The 13,266-nt window shown below is 42.8% G+C and overlaps 1 protein-coding gene across 3 annotated transcripts in view; it reads right to left on the bottom strand.

Annotated features, from left to right (window-relative positions):
• Positions 1 to 13,266, bottom strand: part of GPC3 (glypican 3) — a 329,633-nt gene that overhangs the window by 225,478 nt on the left and 90,889 nt on the right. The gene's annotated exons all lie outside the window — the stretch shown is intronic.

Genomic DNA, 13,266 nt, shown 5'->3' with positions numbered 1-13,266 from the left:
AAGTTTCTTTAAGGGAACAAAACTGCTGAGTAATGATTATGTAACTAAGCTATACAGGAGTGATGATAGTCACGAGAGTAACAGGTGCAGCTTGTTACCAATCAGTGATGAGGATTGGATAGCTGCACTATAAGAATACAAGCCTTACTCTCAGTTAGTGTGGGATGATGAGAAGGAGGATAAGGACGGTGCGTGAGAGAAGGAGAAACATCTTGGCTATAATACTGTTACTCTGGAGGATTGGATAAGACTGGCTACTTATGTAATGTATGGACTGGATTCTTGACTTCTCTTACTGGACACTGAATAGGTACTGTAACTTGGAAGGACTGCTTTCTGTGTATGAACCATTGGACTGCCTGTGACTGCCTCTGTTTACCGGCTGTTTGGAGTTTGTCTCTTTATCACAGTGTCTGGAGTTGCACTCTGCAGTTTACCCATACAGGGGAACTTCCCACGCACACACTGTCATAGACTCAGTTCAATCCAGACTGAAGCCTGGACTTGGGATAGAAATCACCTTGGTACTCTTGACTGATGTTCTTCAGCATCCTTATTTATCCCTTCTCTTGGTCCCTCCACAGGACTTTCGCGATGCAATCATCATCACCCTATACAAGAACAAAGGGGAAAAGTCAGACTGCTCCAACTACCAGGGGATCACCCTGCTCTCCATCGCAGGCAAAATCCTTGCCAGAATACTCCTGAACAGACTGGTGCCCACCATTGCAGAAGAACTCCTCCCAGAGAGCCAGTGCGGCTTCAGAGCTAACAGGAGCACCACCGACATGGTATTTGTTCTCAGGCAGCTCCAAGAGAAATGCAGGGAACAGAACAAGGCTCTGTATGTGACTTTTGTCGACCTTACCAAAGCTTTCGATACCGTTAGCAGGAAAGGCCTGTGGCAAATCTTGGAACGTTTAGGATGTCCCCCAAGGTTCCTCAGCATGATCATTCAGCTACACGAAGACCAGCGAGGCCAAGTCAGACACTGCAACGACCTCTCGGAGCCCTTCCCAATAGGCACAGGTGTAAAGCAAGGCTGCGTTCTCGCGCCAACTCTCTTTACGATCTTCTTTAGCATGATGCTTCAAAGAGCCGCAGTAGATCTAGATGATGACGATGGTGTCTACATCCGCTATCGCACGGATGGCAGCCTGTTCAACCTGAGGCGACTAAAGGCCCACTCCAAGACAATGGAAAAACTCATCCGAGAGCTGCTGTTTGCTGATGATGCTGCACTCGTCTCCCACTCGGTATCAGCTCTGCAGAGGCTGCCAAGCTATTCGGCCTAGAAGTTAGTCTGAAGAAGACAGAAGTTCTCCACCAGCCTGCACCCCAGGAAGATTATCACCCTCCCTGCATCACTGTGGGTGAATCAGTTCTGAAGACAGTCCAGCAGTTCAGCTACCTGGGGTGCATCATCTCCTCAGATGCCAAGATCGACAAGGAGATTGACAACAGGCTGGCAAAGGCAAACCGTGCATTTGGCTGACTGCACAAAAGAGTGTGGAGCAACAAGCATCTGAAAAAAGGCACAAAGATCAATGTTTACAAAGCGGTTGTGATGACAACCCTCATCTACGGCTCCGAATCGTGGGTTTTATACCGTCATCACCTGCGACTCCTCGAGCGCTTTCATCAGCGCTGCCTTCGCACCATCCTCAACATCCACTAGAGTGACTTTGTGACCAACACTGAAGTTCTCAAGCGGGCGGAGGTTACCAGCATCGAGGCACTGCTGTTGAAGACGCAGCTGCGCTGGGCAGAGCATATTTCTAGGATGAAAAACCATCGCCTTCCCAAGATTGCCCTGTATGGCGAACTCTCCGCTGGCCATCGAAATAGAGGGGCACCAAAGAAGAGGTACAAGGACTCCTTGAAGAAATCCCTTGGCACCTGTTGCATCAACCGTCACCAGTGGTCTGACCTAGCCTCAGATCGCAAAGCATGGAGGCACACCATCCACCAAGCTGTCTCTTCTTTTGAGAACGCACGCATAGCTGGTCTTGAGGACAAAAGGAGATTGAGGAAGAATCGCACTGCTACAGCACCAACCCTAAATCAGACTTTTCCCTGCAGCCACTGTGGCCGGACCTGCCTGTCCCGCATTGGTCTTGTCAGCCACCAGCGAGCCTGCAGCAGACGTGGACTATTGCACCCTTCTTAAATCTTCGTTCGCGAAGCCAAGCCAAGAGTGGTCCCTCTACCACTTTCATTAGCACTGACCTAGATATCTTACAGAGGACAGCAAAAACACTTTTTAAAACCTAGGCTTTTAAGTAGTGTTCCATAATTGGCTACTTGTAGAGGAGAGGGTTGTTTTATTAATAATATTTTGTGGTTGTTTTATGTCCTGGCTCATCTTCATGGCTCCTCATTATTGATCATTTTATGCTGTTTTATTTTGTGAGCTAACTCAACCAAGTCTCTGGATAAGGTGCATATAAATTTTCTAAACTGCCTCAACACACTACAATTGGTACAACTGTGGCTAATCAGACCAGAAGTGGGCTAGTCAGGAATATGTATACTTTAATACATATAGAAAACAATGTATCAAAAGTGAACACAGGCAGTTTACAGATACCTGTATCAGACACTGCAGTGCATATATTCCAACTGGAATGACAACATAAGCAACCCACCCTTGGATGCCCCCGTTTGATTGACAGTTACAACATCTCAGTACAGACCACCAGAGGTGCCAACATAATGCCTGTGGGTCCCAAGCTGCCCACCAAGGCTTCTATATGGCCACTGAAGATTCTCAGCTGTGCAAATTTTTAAAAATGTTACTTTGGCTGCAACTGCTCTAACAGCACAATGATCTCACTGAAAGTAAGCCTGTAGTAGCCATTTTGTGGCTACACCCACCCCACTGTGCCAGAACTCCAAAGGTACTCACAGGCTCAGAAAGCTTGGGAACCCATGGGATAAACTAAACTGACTAGTGCAAGATGAGAGGAAGTGATCTGCCCCCCAGCAAAACGCATCATTACAGAGGAGTACACGAGTGCAAGTCAGTCATTTTTGTACCCTAAGGCATCACAACTTCAAGGTATTTGTTCCCTACCACAAAAATGCAGCCTTGATTTTAAAATTTCAGAGTAACTGTCTGCAGAGAAGCACCACACAAGGGGAGGGATTTAAGGATAATTGAACGGATTTCCTTCCTTATTCGGATCCCCCGCTGTGCCTGCCCAAGACCTTCCCAGGCAACCTTGTAAAAGCAGATGTAACTGCAGCTCACACTGGGTCTCCATGACCCCTACTGCTCCCTAAATACATTAACTTGACATTTAGAAATATTGCTTTGGAAAGCCATTACAGCACTTAAAGCATCCCAAGTATTTTCTGATCTGCAGGGCATCGCATGATCACAGGAAACAATGGGGCATAATTAATTTTTTTTGGGGGGGGGGAGAAGAAGCCTAGCCTCATATGTATATATTTCAGCTGGAAAAAGAAACATATTATTTGTTGTGCCTTCCTTTTTAAGACTCTAAGAGACTTGAAGTTACTGAGATATTTATGCACATGCCCTGTTGATAGATCCAAAGCCAATGTGCACACCTTATATACCACCTTATGCTCTGTGTGCACACCTTATATACTCTATGTATATATACACCTTACATACCACCTTAGCCTGAAACCATTCTCTTTGAAGCTACCACCACAAGAGCTTGACCTTACCCACCACAAGCAATTGCAGCTTCCATGTACAGAGACTTTTAAACAAAAGTTAGGGGAAGCAACAATAAATAGATAGTGCAGTTGAACAATTAAGAAATAGATAGTGTACCGGATTCACTACAAGGTGAATTACCTTTAGAGCCCTATATGGCTGAGGACCTCTCTACCTTAGGGACCGTCTCTCCCCATATGTCCCCCAGAGAGTACTTAGATCTAGGACACAGAATCTGTTATTGATCCCTGGGTCGAGGGAGGCAAAACTGAAGACCACCAGAGAGAGAGAGCCTTCTCTACAGCGGTCACCTATTGGTGGAACCAACTCCCTGAAGAAGAGCCTTTTGGGACCTTGTCCATTTAGAATCATAGAACCATACAGTTGGAAGGGACCTCCAGGATCATCTAGTTCAACCCCCTGCCCAAGGCAGGAAACCCACAAATACCTACCCCAAATTCACAGGATCTTCATTGCTGTGAATCTGCCACAAGGCCTGTAAGACAACTCTGTTTCAACTTGCCTTCAATTGATAATAGTATATGAGGATACCCAAGAGGGCTGAAGATACTGGAATTAACACTAGCACAAAACTGTTTTAATATGTTTTAATTGTTTATATTGTTCAATGTTTTAATGGTTAAAGTTCAGTATTGTAAATGTTTTATTGATGTGAGCTCCCCTGAGCCTGCTTCAGCAGGGAGGGCAAGATATAAATCCAATAAAATAAATAAATAAACAAATAGGGAAAGGCCCTAACTTTCTACCTCTGCTTGCAGGCTTCTGGGGGTTCACGTTTAGAGACAGAAAGAGAAACCAGGTGGATGTTTGCTTGATTCAGGAATGCAATTAAGCCTCTGTCCAGAGATTCTGAGCCTATAGAGAAGAGCCAGGTACGTCCAAAATTCACCAACATTTTCTTGCCTCATACAGGATTTGGAACTCCACAAGCATAATGCAAAGTTTTATTCTGCGAGAAAGCACCGAATTTACAAAAGGAGGAGATATTCATTCCAATAAACAGTGTACCTTGTACTACATTTATCCCTAGGCACTACTAACGATTTATTCTAAGAGGTTTGAACGTCAAAGGCGCCTTATATTACACATCCCTGTCTTCAAATGTAGCAAATGGAGACTTGATATTCCCCACACACATCTTGACATTCAATAATCACAGCAAGATGAACTTGTTTTTACTGCAATTGAACAAGCAACTAAGAAAATACATATGGAACTTTGCTTTTGTATTTGACAATAGCAGCAAGACTGTTATATGCTAAAAAATGGAAAACTTCATCATTACCTACAATAGATAAATGACTAGACAAGATGTTGGAACTTGCAGAGATGGCCAAACTTACATCTTTGATAAAGGAAAAGACTTCACTTAAATGTATATCTACACAGAAAGCCTTTATAGACTTCTTGTATAAAATGGTGAAAAAAACCCTGAAGATTTATAGTTTTGAAGAAGACTAAAAGGAAAAGGTAAGAAACTACAGAGAAAGGTGATATTCAGACTAAGGTTATAATATGTAAATGTATGGTTTTCTGAAGCAATCAAATATTACTCCTTTTTCTTGTTTCTAACCATGATAGTTGATCTGTTTAATATATATATTTTCTCTTTTGTTATGTTTTTTTTCTTTCTTTCTTTTATTTCATTGTATAAAAACCCTAATAAAATTCATATAAAAAAGAGCTTGATTGTTGGCTGTTTTAAACCTCCTCCTCTAACTTACAGACATTGTGCCAGAGGCAGGCTGGGCAGACATAGCAAGCTTAGGAAAGTCTTTTTAAAAATACACACATACCACTTTGCCTCAGGGAGGGAAAAGTGATACAGCCAGATATGTTAGCATGGGGGTGGGGGTAAAATCAGCAAAATGAAACCTATACAGGGCATTTCACCACAGGGGTCTTGTGCATATTCTTAAGCTGGTTATCAAAGAGCATTTAAACAACCTTTTCCCTCCATCTTAAGATAGCTATTCATGCACTTGAAAGGAAGCAGATTAGTATTGAGCATAGACATTTTGCTCAGTATGCATTATTCACAAAAAAGTCTGTACAAACTCTTGCCTAATCTTTCAAAGCAGTGCAGTAGAAAAACTAGGACTTAGGACCCAGTGACAGATGCATTTAACTGTTGGAGACAGATGCGAAGATGAATCTATACAGGAAAAATGCAAAGAATGGATCTATACAGGATACAAGTATATACGGAAGCCTTAAGAGGCACTCCTCCCAAAAATTTAAATGGAGTATGAAAGCAGCTTGTTATGGCTTCTTAGGAACACAGCAGCATCCGAGTTTCAGTATTCAAGTAGAAAACTTCATTGCTAAGTCCCTATAGCTCTGGAGTCAGAGCTACTTAAGGGACAGTACTAAGTCTACATCAAATGAACTGAAGTTTTTACTTCAATGCAGACATGAACGTGAGTCAGAGCACTGACACCACTAGGGACACCACTACCCAAAAGGTACAGGTGAGGCTGCACTGGCTCTTGAAGGCAGCCTTCCAGTAGCCTGCTGGACTGGAAACAGCATCTTACATTTAATAAAACTGTCACCCACAATCCAATAAGCGTTAGCATGAAGGGGAAGCATCTTGAGACATATTAAGATAGCAAGTGTTCTTTGAAACCAAGTGATTGGCAGGTCATTGCCATTTCTTGGCTCAGGCTCCCTGCTGCTGCAGCAATAGCTTGGGGGTCAACCCCCAGAAATCTCCAAGATCTATGCCAAAACCAATTTTCACCCCATGCACTGAAGTGAACTTTTGCCCTTTTCTTTGTGCCTTGTCGCTCATTAAAAATTCAGACTGACTGTGCCAGCCAAAGCTCCACCACAGCCCCCCTTTACAGTTTTCAGCCTTTCACAATCTATATAAATGGAGCCCTCTAATCATGCAAGGCGGCCTCATTTCTGCATATTTAAATTGTTCCATTTCATCTCTTTCTCCCTCCCCGATGCACGCTTCTTCCTACCTGGGCCTCCTCTTCCCCAGCAATTTCTCTTCTCAGCATCTTCTTCCCATTCTCTGTTTTATGAGCCAAGTAATAAATTACAAGCAAGCTCACCATCCTCTGTTCTCAGCACACAAAAAAGCCACAGCGCTAAGTTATTTTACACTTATAATGATCCTGCCAAGGCCACTCTTAACTTTTGGTGGGAAATGAATGCCTTGGTGTAATTAGAGACTCCTCCGTTACAGTATACTTAAGGTATTGTTGCTTAAACCGCATTTTTAAACCCAGCTAAAAATAGTTGCTCTTTTATATCATGCACTGCAAAGTTTAATGCAGCATGTTATGGGACTGGAGTTCTCTAGCAGGAGCTTCATCCAGATCCTGACCATACTTCTACTTGCTTAGCACTTCAGCAAGTTAACTGCATCATGCAACAACCATACCAAGAAATTATCTACAGAAAAAGTATAACTATCCTTTACATGGCAGCACATAGCTAAGGTCCAGATTATAATATGATCCTGGTTTTAGCAAATCAGGAGCAGGGTTCCAAGAGAGTCAATATCCAAGTATGCAACATGTTTATGCACTTAAAAGGGAGTAGATTAGTATTGGGTTCAGAAATTTTGCTTGGTATGGATTATACAGGCCTCTCTTACTGGCAGTTTACTAGTTTTGCACTATTTCAGCTGCTGTTGAAAATTTAACACCTTGTGAACATGTAATCCTTAAAAAATTAATTCTGCTTTCTCCAGTCACATTGTTACCTAAAGAGACAGTCTCCTAATTAGCTGGGGGAATTAGCTGTACGGAGACGGAGCAAAAGGAGGTAACTGGAATTCTCCATCTATATATGCAGGGATCTTTCCCTTAGAGAACGCTCAAAATAAACCAGTCAGATGCTCCAACTGGAAAGGGTTTTATTGAAATAGGAATAAAAGGGTAAAACACACACATACAAACACTTGGAAAAGCACACTAGTTAAGAGGAAATCAGGGAGGAAATCGGGGAAAGAAATTTCAGGAAAGGATATAGTTACCAGTCTCAAAGAGCAAAGTCCACAGAGGCAGCAGCGAAATGACCAGCATTTAATGGAACAAAGAAGAGAAGACTTGGGAATATGAGGTACAGTGCTGAGAACACATGGAGCAGAGTGCTATAATTACAGGGGGAAATGCTCAATGGGGCAGTCTAACATGTTTGCCCCAAAAACAATAACTTGGTGGGGGTTTTGGAGGTGAACAATGATTTGGAAGAAGCTTGATGAGTTTATCTGAGGTAGACTATAGTACTAACGTTGGTTTAATAATCCTCAAAGTACTTAACAAGAAAGGCTACCAGGTTTTGTTAACAGTGTTACGAATTGCCTAATTAGGGTAAGGCTGGGTGAGGTTATTCCAAGGTGAGGAGATAGTTTTCTTGGAAGACCCATTGTCCTAAATCAGGAGTGGCCAATGGTAGCTTTCCAGATGTTTTTTGCCTACAACTCCCATTGGTAATGCTGGCTGGGGCTGATGGGAGTTGTAGGCAAAAAACATCTGGAGAGCTACCATTGGCCACTCCTGTCCTAAATCATGTATCTCTTTAGGGTCTTAGCTTTAGGGTTTTAGCTGGTCAGCTCCTCTTTCCCACACTTCTAAACCATATGTCCAGACCTGTCCCTGGTTGGCATGCATGTTGTGTCATCTTAGGCCAGGCAGAGCATTGCAGCTTATGGTATTTGAGATACTATAATGTGAAAGGTGTTTATGATTTTCTAGCTATAAACTCCCCTTCAGCAAGAGGAGATATCTGACTTGTAACAACACCAGGAAGGTTTGATGCATCATCCATTTCAAACTAAAATTTGGCACTGACTTTGTTTCCAACTTTTCTAGAACATATTTGAACATTCATTCTGAACTGAGCATAGTTAACTTAATCATATACAACTCCAATGATTCAATGACCTTCTTCTGACTTAACTGTCTTGTCTTACTGGGCATAATAACCCACCAAGTAATCTTCTACACAAGCTTTAATTAGTCTGATCTAGACATGAAGGAAAGGACCCACAAAACTCAGAATTATGATCTTGTATAATAGAGTGGCTAACAGACAGAAGGGCAAGTCAAGAAATCACTGGCTCCCTCCCAGAGGGGGGGACCACAGTCATGCTGAACTGATGGGAAGATCCCTATTCATTGACGTAGAACAAGAGATCCAAGTAGGAGGGCAATTTGCCTTCATAGCCTTGCATAGATATTAATTGCCCCACTTAAGAAGGAGATCAGGTGTTCTTGGGAATATTGTCCTAGAAGTCTGCAAAATTAGAACTGTGCAAGCATTGGTCTTACTGACATGTTGCCATGTGTCAATGTTCAATGTACTGACATGTTGCCATGTGTCAAAGTGTCAATGTTCTAGGAGTCTGAAGAATATTTTCCCCCAATCCCTTTCCTGAAGGATCTGTTAAGATGAATACTCCATGGTCACTGCTAGTTTATTGCTTGGGTGCTAGTAGTACTATGAGCAAGTTCTAAAAGAAAGCAATTCTATCTTCTCAGGGGCAACTGGGACCTGTTTCTCTGACCAAGCATTTTCTGGCTCTCATCTCTCTCCACAACATGCACACATACATACATATATACCACCCACTACTACTATTGTAAACAAATGTCAGCAATTATAATGACATTTAAATGCACCAGACATGCAATCTGCCAGCCGAACCAACTGAAAGGGTCGCTTGATGCTCTAAATCTTAGGGAAGCTGGGGTGCTGCTGGCAGCTGATGCCCACCTTTGAGTAGGGGACACTCCCCCACACTCTCTGCCAAAATCAGGGCCTGGACCCCTTCCAATCTGGCTTCCACTCCAGCCATGGACAGAGATGGTGCTAATCACCCTCACAGATGACCTTCACAGAAAGCTAGGTCGAGACAGGTAACTGCTGCTGATATTACTTGACTTGCCAGCAGCGTTTGACATGGTTGATTATGATCTTTTGATCCACCACTACACTGAAGTGGGGATTAAAGGGACAGCTTTGATGTGGTTTGTCTCATTTTTCCAAGATTGGGGACAGAGGGCAGAGGGTTTTACCATGATAACCTTCGGTATGTGGTGTCCTCCAAAGGGCAATCCTTTCCGTAATGTTTATTTTTATTGTATGAAATGTATACCCTACCCTTCCTGACCTCATAATGGCCACCAAAAGGGCCTGAAAAGCTAGGCAGATGCCTTGGCACTCAAGGATGCCACACTGGGGAACCCAGAGCTGGAATGTCCTGCTAGGTGTGAACTGGATTCAATCCCTGCTCTGCCATAGAACTCACCTCCAGTTACTTATAACTTACCTCACAGCATAGCTGTAAGGGCAAAAATGGGACACCCTGAATCCTTTGGAGGAGGGGTAGAATAAGATTGTGGTGATCAAGGAGCGGTCTTCTGGGTCTGGTCAGCCAGGTATTACATAATGCCACATCTCAGAATATGTAACCATGCTGGAAGCCCACAAACAGCTATGCAAGTTGTGGTTTGTGAGGTGTGACAGTTGTGGGGCTGCCAGCCTGGCCTGTACTTAGCCATGAAGTATTCTTAAGCACCTTTACACTATCTTAGAAGGGGCAGCACTTTCCACAAATCCCTCTCTGTTGATGTAACCCAGAGATCCTTAATTTTTCCTGGGGTTCAACAGGCCACCATAACCATCACTGGGGGGAGAACAGAAAGTCCTGCAGAAATCATTATAGCCTTTAAAAAAAACCTTAAGGGCATTTAGTAAGTCTTTGGAATAGGATTGGTCACAGGTTAGCACATCTTTCTGTTTCTAACCTTGTACAAGGTCTTCTGGTAGCCTGAGCGAGTGAGCAAGCGGACATGCACATGATCAAGACACAATGAGCAAGCACAGTTCTAATCTCAACCTGCCCTCCCAAGACCTACAGGGCCACCAGCAGCTTATACAATGAGAAAGCAAGCCTGGTACCTGTTTGTTAAAGTACAGTCAGAGGGCATGCTTGAAATGCAAGGCAGGAAGCCAGCTAAAGCAACGAGGGCAATTCTCCAGCAACTGTGAAAACACCACAAGGAGAACAGGAGTGTCTAACAGGGTCCCACTTACCAGCACTAGGAAGCAATCTTGTCAGATAAACTAGTGCTCCTCTTTATGTGCTACTGAGTATGCCATGTAAACACAGCATAGATTGAGAATAACAGTTTAAAAATGCAGAGAGAATTTGTCCCCATTTAGCACTACTGTCCCAGACCCTAACATGGGATGGGTACTCTTCTAGTCCCTGTGAAACAGACTATAATTTATTCAATTACCTTGTCCTGAAGGATTCAGTAACCTGATCACAAATCAGCACCATCTCCTCCCATACTATCCAGTCTGCCACTTAAAATCCAAAGCCTTCCTTCTCTGTACCCCTGCATGCAGAGGCACAGTGGATCCAGCAAGGTCAAAGTGTCACCTGTAATCTAACATCTACAGCAATCAAACTGAGTGTGCCAGCACCTAACATAAAGGGATAGAACAGCAGAATCTTAAGATCTGGAATTTTGTTTTCTTTTATTTTCTGATTTTTGTGATAGCTGCTTTTGTGGAACTGGAATAATTGCACAAATGTTTTCTTAATTTGGATTGGCCTCACTAAAAGGTACTATATGGTTTTGTTTCCTTTTCTAAATATTGTCTTTTTAGGCTTTTTTTTTTTTAGACTGTATATTTTTATTTTAAGTAACTGACGCCAAGGCTAAAAAAACACTTTGGAAAATTCTTCAATATTGCTGAGGATTAAGAGCACTGCCTTGATCACAGAAGTGAGTGCAGATTAGGAACACACACAGAAGACAAATCATGTGGGATGCTGAGTGTTAAACACTCCCCATTTCCTGGAGTAGCAGGTTTTCTGGGACAATGTTAAATGTATTTCCTTAGGATGGCAATGCACTGTTTATGCTATCTTCCCAGTACTGAATTAGCAAATAGAATCTTCCACTACCAGAAATCCCCAGAAAGCATGCTGCAGTTCCAGCTCACTTTAGCAAGGAACTCTGCTCTGTTTTTCTGAATTCTGATTTTTTAATTCTGAAGCTCCTACCAGCCATTTCTTTCAGATCTCTTTGAGTTCATGAAAGCTCCTTTGACAGTCATTAATTAACACCAACATTCTTCTGCCGAATCCCTGACCACCTATTCACCATGATCAAGCCAACTAAACCCACAAGAGAATGAACAGAACAAATTGCCTTAAGTCAGCAACTGATGCATTTGTACCAAGCACAGCAAAATGTATGGAAAAGAACTTCCAGAGGGGTAGTCCTGTTAGTCTGCAGCAGCAGAATAAAACAGCAGAGATGTCTATGGGCATCTCTGAGACTAGCAAAATATGTCCCAGCATAATAAAAGATTTTCAGGTGCCTCTGGACTCTTGCTTTAACTTACTTGCACCTGTTTTCCAAGACAATAACCCTTTCTGCAGTAATTAAATTCCACGCATTGATGTTCTTAAAACTGCTCATTATGTGATATTTCCACAGTAGATTTTTCCTCATTGGGCTCTTCTCCTTCTACTGCAGAAAATTTCATACAACAATGCAGTTTTTACAATGTCAATGAAGGGAATTTTACTACTGCAGAAATGGTCTAGGTCTTTGGCTTGGTCTATGCTGATGCTAAACTGTTATTGCATTTAACCATAGGCTCGCTTTCTGTGGGTCATCCTAATGCACTGGCACAACTTGTTTCACAAAGAACTTATCACGCACCCTGTACTGACTTTCATAAATCTGACAAGAAGGTAAACAAGATGTGATGACTGTTCCATGTGGCACATCTCTGCAACAACAGTTCTGGCATTAAGTGAATTCTTGCACATTCCCAATTAGAAGTATTATTGTGCGAACAACTACACTATACCATCCATCTCATTCCCTCTCCCTTTGTGCCGCATGGAACAGTCAGCACAGTGTGGCTCATTGGTTTTACTGTTTCTTTATTGGGAGTGGGAGAAGTGTTATACTGAATGTCTGGGAGCGGTTGGAGCAACAGAAGAACTTGTTTAAAGTAATTGGCTCCTTGTCATGCAAATTCCTTCAAATCAACGGCAGAAGGCAAACACGCCCTTCCATTTGAAGACAGTGATCTTCTAGAGCTTCAAGAGAATGCACAGGGACACAGACAGAATATTTCTGGCCAAATTTAAGCTAACAAACAGTGCTTTGGGGAGGGGGAGAAAGCATCCTTTTTTAATGTAAAGTGTTATGAACAGCTAATCGGAACACACACCAGGCATTTGATTCCTTCTCAGTTGGTGTAATTCTAATATACAGAAAAACCTGTATAGTGCACACATAGTGATTTTGAAAAAAGAGAATACTTACAAGAACCAAAGGAGATGTAGGGTTTCCAGACCCAGCATGGGCTGACCCTCCCTGCTCAAATCTAAAGCTATTCCTGTTCTTCCCCTTCTCCCTTGGTAAGGAAAGAAGGTGGATCAGATGCCAAGTGAAAGGCAACATGGTGGCAGCAGGGAGAGAGTCGAGGACCAGCAGGGAGGTCTTAAACATAGGGCCACCTTCTGGGCACTGTCAACCTCCCCTAGGTCTTCTATG

The sequence above is a fragment of the Heteronotia binoei genome, chromosome 11, assembly GCF_032191835.1.
Source record: "Heteronotia binoei isolate CCM8104 ecotype False Entrance Well chromosome 11, APGP_CSIRO_Hbin_v1, whole genome shotgun sequence".
In the NCBI taxonomy this organism is placed as follows: domain Eukaryota; kingdom Metazoa; phylum Chordata; class Lepidosauria; order Squamata; family Gekkonidae; genus Heteronotia; species Heteronotia binoei.
The sequence above is the reverse complement of the archived record's forward strand: the minus strand, read 5'-3'. Positions and strand labels throughout refer to the sequence as shown.